Below are 8886 nucleotides of genomic sequence, written 5' to 3'. Positions count from 1 at the left end.
TTTCTAATCAACTAACATGCACACTAACAGGGGCGTGTTTAGGGTTGGGGGGGGGGCGAGCCGGGTGGTCGCACAGGGCCGCTAAAATATTCCCATAGGGATGTATATACCGGAGGGCCGCTACACTCAGTTTTGCCCATGCTTTTCGCCCGGGGCCGCGAGACCTCTGAGCACGGCCATGCACACTAAATAATAACAAAAATAATAATAATATAACGCGGAAATGACGCGAACTTACTACGAGTACTCCTATATAGTTGTTCAGTTTTGCCATACTGGCTTTTAGCTCACCGAAGATGTCTTTTGAGGGAATAGCTCCGATGATGAAGTCGACGGTCATCGTTTACGCTGTTTAGTACTGGCTGCAGTTGAACTCTTTCCCTGGGACCTCTTGTCCCAGATCATAGTCCAAGTCCTCATATGGACCATAGATTAAATAATAACAAGGATGTTTCTGTGGGGTTCAATTTCAAAAAAAAAGATTAGTTAGCATCTCTCTATCGGGAATAATAAGCCTAACATCGACTGAGCATGCGCGAAAGTGAACCAAGGCTACGTCATTTTTTAAACAAATTGTTTTGACCTTTCGGTGTAAGTTTGAAAGTTCGATATTTTTTTGTTTTATACCGATGTTCGGGAGCTTAAAACGGAGGGAAATGCAGTTTGAGATTAGTTTAAACCACAAATTATAAATCTTATAAGTTTTCCGCAACATAATTAACGGGTTTTCGGCTTAAAGTCTTAAATGTTATCTAAATTTGGTTCCGTATTTTAGTAATCACTTAAGCCTTGGCATTCGCAATGAGGCAAAAGCGTTGTGTCACTTTTGTATTTGCGCATGGACAGCAGGTGGTACTACCTAACTTGGTACACTTTCACGCTTGCGCAGATGTAGTTACGCATTTTCAAACCGGGAGAGGGATGCTAACAAAAGTTTTTACCTTTCAGCAAAACCGAAACGTGTTGATTTGTCCATACACGGACTATGTCTCCAATATTTCATAGTCTTACAGGACTATATCTCTCTACCAGATGAGAGACTACTTCTTGTTTCTCCAACCGGAGATCTCTCACAAATGTTTCGCAACAGCCTAGTTTTGTTCAAATAGTTTTTAATTGGGAAGGCGTTGAACTAAAAACGATCGCAGGTGATTAGTTCAGTTCATAGGTTGATTAATTTTCCCTATCGACTGGAATATAGCACGGTCATACGTTTAATACTAGTTATGTCACACTTATCAAGAGTGCAAAAACAGGTTTATGATATACATGCGTAAATCCATTGAAATTATAAAATTGAAAAACAAAACTAATAATCAAATTAACCGTGAAGATGGTCCGCTACACCATCCTATATCCCCTTAAAAATCCCTTTCATAATGCTTTCAAATTTGATTGTCAGTTGGTATTTTTTCATTCCGCTGTCGCGAGGAAAGATCTATATAATAGAAAATTTGTTTGTTGCATACATATAAATATTATTATTTTTAGTGCCTGACGAAGGCTTGTGCGATCGAGTCGAAACGTGCGTAGCGCGTAAATAAAGTTTTCAAACTGTGCAATAGTAGATTTTACTTTAAAACCAATGAGGTAGAATAAATAGAGATCCAAATCCGCCTTCCAGGACCTACCGTTTCGCGGGACAGTATTTGTTGAGTTGGATAGTTAGGCCATGGGCAAACTACACGATTGGATAAAGTTGAAACTTAAGCCTAATTCTCCTACTCAAATAAAACGTGTCCCACGAATCCCAGATTTGTTTGGATCTCTATTTATCCTACCTCATTGTTTAAAACCTAGTTGCATGTACAAGGCTTAGCCAGTTTTCCATAGTTAGTTTTAGCTATTCAATCCTCTATGGATTGGTGTGATAGTAGCTCACTACCAGGAATGAGGCACAACTCCACTGGTAAAGGCTCTTGTTAATAATAAGTAAAACGGGAAAAGCAAGTGCTAGTATTTCCAACATTAAAGGGTGGAGACCATTTGGATCTGCGGACTGGTTTAGTTTGAGTGATAGCAACTGTTTAAAGTGTGCAGGAAAAGTAAGTGAGTTCCTGTTCCGGGTCGGCCCTGCCGCATTAATGATCTATGGGTCTAATTTTTGGTGTAAAGGTATTCGAAGAGACTTTTAAAAAGTGTTGATTAACGGTGTCAGCAATCTTCCTAGGGTCGGTGGTCAAGGTGCCATCCATAGCTTTTATTTCAGAGATAGTGAAGGATGTAAACGATTGACATTTCTGTAGAATAATTTAGGGTTGGTAGCTATCTGGCAGGTTAGCTGATGTTCAAATTTGGGTTTATGTTTCCGCGATGCATTAGTTACAGCGTTTCTTGCTTTTTTTTGTAAAACCTCTGTGCAGAATCGATCATCATTGGTGAATATTGTCGTGTTGTTGCTCTCGCATAGCAATTCTAAGTTGTCGCTTTGTACCGCCTTGAACCGACAAAGCGTGTCGAAAAAGGAACAAGAAGATTCTTACAGGGCCGACGATACGGGACAAAAGGGCAACGCCATGATACCAAATGTCAAGGAATGTGTTCCAACAGTGGCGTCGCTAGGCTGTTTTAGGTAGCGCTTGAGCCACCTGAAAATTTTTTGAAGTGCCTCCTAAAATTCCCGAAATTGATTTCATTGTTTTGATGAAACTCATAAAAGGGTTTCTATTACAATTTTGGAAATAAAAAGGGTTTCTATTACAATTTGGGAAATAAAAGGGTTTCTATTACAATTTCGGAAATAAAATGTTTTTTTTTCTTAAAACGTTTCGTTATATACCTTTAATTTAGGTGGTTGGTTTCGGGAGAGTGAAAGAGGAGAGGACATAGAAGCTTTAATGTTTAGAACGTTATGTGAATTTGACCAAAGTTTTCTTGATAAAAATTATTTCTAAAAAAGTCATCGGTTTGCTAAGCCTTGAGCAAGCGCTTAAGCGCCTTAGCGCCCCCAAAACGGAAATTCTGGCGACGCCACTGTGTTCCAACAAGAGTTTACAACTTCAACCAAAAGTTCCTCTACTCAGTAAAAAAACCGTGAAAGGCCTCATAATCCTCCTTGAAAGAGTCGCGACATAACCGTGTAGGCTGTACAATGAGGCACTGGTCAGGGCAAGCCAAGGAGAAAAAGACCACATTATGGTCACTTTTACCTAGAGGCGGAAGCTGGTACGTAACATCATACACCAAACTTTCATCAGAAGTAAAGATCAGGTCCAACACGCTAGGGCTCTGAAGCAGATATCCAAGTCTAGTAGCTTCATGGACGTCTTAGGTGAAGTTAGAGCTTGATATTGCATTTTGAAATGCTTTGGTAGCTTGGTCTGCACCCAGAAGTGACTCTACCTTAGGCCACGCAACTTTCCGGTAGTTGAAAGCTCTCAGTATAATTGGTTCAAACCCCGTTTTGGTACAATACTCTACCGCTGCCTCCACAGCTGTTAGGAGCTCAGCATGATTGTCATAGGACGGTGAGCGGTAGATAAGGAAGAACAGAAACGTCCTGGAATATAAGGTACAACGGGTGGCAAGAATATCAAGGTCACAGTTTTCCGAGAAACATCAGGCAGTATGTCAACTTGCTGTGCATTAAAGTTGGAAGAGAAAAATAGTGCCACCTCACCACCTATTGCAGAACCGGACCGATCTTAACGAAATATTGTAAATTGTGGTAGTTGCAGTTCGCTAGATAGAACCTCAGGCTTAAGGCTGGTCTCGGTAAGATCCATTTAGTTGAGAATAATATAGAGCCCCAGACCGTATTTTTCTCCATAGGCTTTAACCTTACCATTAGCGGCACGGGACTGAAAATCATGGAACTTTATCAAAGTACGCCTGGCGCCTTCTGTTGACAATATTAAACAGCCTTTGGCAGAGCATTAATGTCTCGTGGAGTTGCAAGCGGGCGCACTCTGGCGTGAGACGAGAATGCATTGTAGAAGGTAAATGATAAAGTTCCTTGATTTTGAGTCCCGTTGCCACTAATGGTAAGCTTAAAGCCTATGGAGAAATTCCGGTCTGGGGCTCTATATTATTCTCAACTCAATGGTAAGAGCTACTATATCCGTGGCGTTAGTTTTCAATACCGACACTAATTCCGAGAGTTTGTATGTAGTTAGTGTGTTAATGTTCATTAATAGCACATTAAGTTTATAACTTTTCGAAGTATGGACCCCTGCTGCTGGATAATCAGTTGGAGAAGCGAGTGTGGTTTTGTTAGTGACAGGTGTAAAAGGTTGGGCAGTTTGGAGGCACTATCCTGCGTAAGGTGATGGAAATGGGCCACTTAAAATCCTGAATGGGTCAAGGAGCACGTGAACGGAGAAAATGGAAGCGCGAGTGGGTTGAGGTCGGAGCGATTGATACTTTATACACCAATATGTACATTATTATTTACAGAAGGACCAGACGCATAGCATTCTGGTCTAGGAACAGTTTGTGTGGTATTTGTAATCCCCTGCTCCACGAACAAGAAACAATTTTAATACTACAGGGGCGACAGTGTCAAGATGGAAAGATAATCCTTATCTATTATTTTAGTGTAAGTGTAGAAATTCAGTATGAAGTAATAACGGGAAAAGGTTAGGTGTAAAAGCAAGCGTGGAGCGAATACTTACCGTAATAAGATGAAGTGGCGAGCAAGAATTGGGAAGAACGCCGTCAGACCAGGACTACGCAACAGTATCGCCAATACTGAGGTAAGAAGAGTCCGAGGAGATATCAATTGCTGCAGTATAGGTTGAGATGATATCCTTCAAGTTGAAAACAACCCGTCTCATAAGAGAACGGAAATGTTTAAAATTGTTCTTAGTAAGAACTACTGCCCCTTGGGGCTTATAATGTGAGCACGCTAGCCCTCAGTGAGAGGGCATACCTTTAAATAGTGATCTGCATCTGCATACTCCGAATCGCAGTAGCATGAGGGTTCGACCATAAGCCTATAACCTCTAAGTTTGAAACGCGCATAGCGCCCTTTGTACCACCACTGGATGGTCGAAAAAGCAGAAATCAGGCGATAGTATCGGCACCTGGTAGAGATAAATTGAAGCTTCTTCCTTCCCCCTTTCTCTCTCTACGCACCTCTCTCTTAGCAAAACAGCTGGCATCATGCATTGCGGGACGCGTTACGTTTCTCTTTTCCGCCACCGGGTGGATTTAGCACTGTACTTTCGCCAGTCGTTTGCTTGGACCAACACTGCCTTTCGATTCAAACTTAGGGTTGATAGGCTTATGGTTCGACACAGTGCGAAAGATTGTCGAGGTAAGCCGGGAATTTGCCGTGTCCACTCAAAATTTGAGTTGTAAAGTAGTCGACATCAGAGGCTAGATAATCAATTCTGGGGATGAAGGCATGGGTAAACCTGCCCTTGTCCGAAAGATCCCATTGCTCTTGCCATTGACGCTTGGAAAGGTCTTTAAAGACGTTTCGATAGAAAGTTTGGGTCAAATGGAGTGACTGCTCTCCCTTCACCTAAGGCCGCAGATTTCGCAAGTTCACCAGCGCGTTCATTACCGCGGATGCCCACATGAGCTTTAACTCAAGAGAGCTTCACTACAGCGGTACTTATGTCATTGATTAAGTGCTTAATATCGTGACTCAAAGAAGTATCAGACTTTCGGTTACGGAATGATTGAATTGACGAAAGAGAATCAGTATACAGTGTGACGGGAGAGACGATCATTGCCTCCTTGATCCAAGAGAGTGCTTGAAAGATGGCATATAATTCGGCTTGGTAAATATCAGTTTCCTCGTTGAGATGGAACTGTGATGCGTACCTTTCAGTGCCGTTCCAGTAAACTTTGAAAGGTCTTTAAAGACCTGGTGAAAATAGTTTCTGGTCAGTTGGAGGGAGACAGTAGTCCCGTCGCCCAAGGCTGCAGCCTTGGCTAGAGCGTCTGCTCGCTCATTTCCGCGGAAGCCCGCGTGAGCCTTTATCCAAGAGAGCTTGACAATGTCAGTGCCAATATCATTGATGAGATGCTTAATTTTGTGACCAAAGTAACGTCAGAGATTGGGTTACGGAAAGACTGAATTGAAGATAGTGAGTTAGTGTATATCACGAAAAATAGCAAATAATTCGGCCTGAAAAATATCAGTTTCCTTGTTGAGGTGGAACTTAACGAGGTCTGTTCAAGACCGTTCCAATAACCTACAAACGCACACCCGACGTGTGAATCAGTCTTTGATCCGTCGGTGAAGAATTCGTAGTGGGTCTCAGTAGGGTCGATTGTAGTGCAAATAAACCCTGAAAATACATTTTGAGAAAAATGGCCTGATCGAGCAAATTGAGACACCCTGTATATCCCTTACAAAATAAAACCTCGAGCCAGATTGTGAAGGCCTTTAGAGACATTTTCAAAAAACGAGTACCCCTTAATTTATGTACCGATCAGGGTTCGGAATTTAGAAACGCCCCATTTCGAGCTCTTTTAAAAAAATATAATATACACCACTATCTCGTTTATTCGTAAACAAAGGCGTGTATGATTGAAAGACTTGTTCGCACGGTAAAATCTAAAATATTCAAAATAATTACAAAGACCGGTAATTTACATTATCTTAATAAATTACCGTTAATTGCAAAATCTTATAACGCTCGAAAACATTCTACAACAGGAATCGCCCCTAAAGATGTCAATAAAAACAATGAATCGGCAATTTGGAAAAAAAATTATGGTTATCTTGAAATAATTGGCAAACCAACTTTACAAGTTAGTGATTTGGTGCGTTTAGCTGTTGCCAAATCAACATTTGATAAAGCATACAGAGGAACGTTTTCCGCCGAAATATTTAAAATTCATAGAGTAATTACGAGAGATCATTGTATGTACATTGTAAAAGATTTGACAGGCAATATAATTAAAGGGGCATTTTACGCTCAAGAAATGGTTAAAATTCAAGTGTAGAGCGCTACAATCTTTATTCAACATTTTGTTAACCATGGGTGAAGTACACGTTCTCCTGGGTCTTGCGATCGTAATATTTGGTGTTAGCACTACAATAGTGTCATCCGCGATGAAATTAAAAAAACGGAGTCCCGAATATACCCTAGACATTGGTGTTTGTGACAAAGCATACGACCTAGGAAAAGACACCTATCTTGTAAAGTGTAACGAGACTTTCGACGTACGACATTTTAAGAAAGAAGACGGAAGTTTGAAGCCGTCTATTAGAGGGATCAACTTAACTAAAGATCAATATGAAAAATTATGCATTTTGACAGTGACATGAAAGATGAATACTAATCAAATTCAATCTATACTTAAATGTGATCCAGAGATAAATTTATCGGAGTGTTTCCAGCTAACAGATTACCGAAAGTTCCAATTAAAAAAAAATCATATTTTTTCGTAATCAACACCGATCCTGATACTCTTCCAGGGTCTCATTGGACGGCTGTTTACAAATCAGGCGACACTCTGGACTTTTTTGTTCTCTAGGAAGATCACATCATGACTATGGATTTTTGCTAGAACAATATGGCGAGCGTATTCGATACAATACTCATAAATTTCAATCAAATACAAGTCAAAACTGCGGACCCCATGTAATTTATTTTCTAACCTCGAGATGTATGGGGATCTCTTACAGTAAAATAATTAACGAATTGTATAATTTTAATTTAAAAAGAAATGATAGTTTAGCGTTGTTGAATATATGTATTCATTTGATGAAAGAGTGGAAGGGAAATAAAAAGATTTATTTAAAATAAAAATGTTTATTCATTTCACACATAATTAATGTTACACATAAGTATTTTTATTATTCTTGCCAGCGCGAAGGAGGTCGTGTTTGTCGTTTTGGCCTGGGAGACTTTTTAGGTAATGGTGATTTTAATTTTTTTTGCGGTGATATTGGAACTCCACCCACAGCTCTTGATCCCAACCATCTTGCTTGCTTAAACGACTTCCAATATCGGTATTTTCTAAGTATTCTTCAAATATTTCATTTTCTCGATTTAATCGTTTTGGCATTTTATCATCACTAATTGTTTTTTGTCGCTTAACAATCGGTGTAGATGATTTTCTTTCCCGAGAATCTATAGTCTTCAAGAGACCCGGGAATTTGGCCTCTCCCCTAGACTGCCCATTTTCTCTCTCGCTGAGATAGTTTTTCATTTTGCGTGTCATAGTATTTAGTCGCAGCTCTGCGGCTTCCCCAGCGTTATCTCCCTCGGGCGTCTTAAAGGGTGAATAAATTTGCGAGGCGAACGGTTAATTTAAACCTATGTTTAATGGGGCAACAGGTACGGGTGCTTGAAAGTTGGTAATTTCAACTTTAGGTACAGGTATTGCTTTTCGCATTTGTCTAGCCTCACCAAGAACTCTTAAAAATTCGCGTAATTTGGAGCGACTGTTTAAATTAGAAGATAATATATTTTGCATCTCATTATCTAGTAAGTTATAATATGTTTCCTGGGGAGAAACAAGTTGTTTATTTTCTTGAGATATTTGTCCGACACTCGATGCGGGAACTAAAATAATTTTTTTCATTTTATCTTTTATTGAATAAATTGGCAATTAATGGAACGATAGAGCCTAGGAGCGCAGGTATAAAAAAACCGTTACCCTTCTGAATTAACAAAGCACGTTTCTTTTTTGTGAAATTTTCGGACTGGCCAAAAAACGTATAGCTTTTTTATATTTAGATAATTGTTTTTTTTTGGCTTTAGATAAAACAATTACACCACCTTTAAAGTTTTTGCCAACGGTTTGTAAGGCTTTTAATTGCGTTGGAGAACTGTTAGCTAATAAATTTTTACGTATGCCACCTTTAGATTTATACAATAAATTTAAATATGGATAATGTGTTTTAAACTTGTCAGATGGTTTTGCAAGAGGAGTCGTTTTTTTACGTACTGTCTTTTTTGGAGCCATTAGTAAATTATT

This window comes from Leiobunum rupestre, chromosome 4 (assembly GCF_980474605.1).
Source record: "Leiobunum rupestre chromosome 4, qqLeiRupe1.1.hap1, whole genome shotgun sequence".
In the NCBI taxonomy this organism is placed as follows: domain Eukaryota; kingdom Metazoa; phylum Arthropoda; class Arachnida; order Opiliones; family Sclerosomatidae; genus Leiobunum; species Leiobunum rupestre.
Note: the sequence above shows the minus strand (reverse complement) of the source record.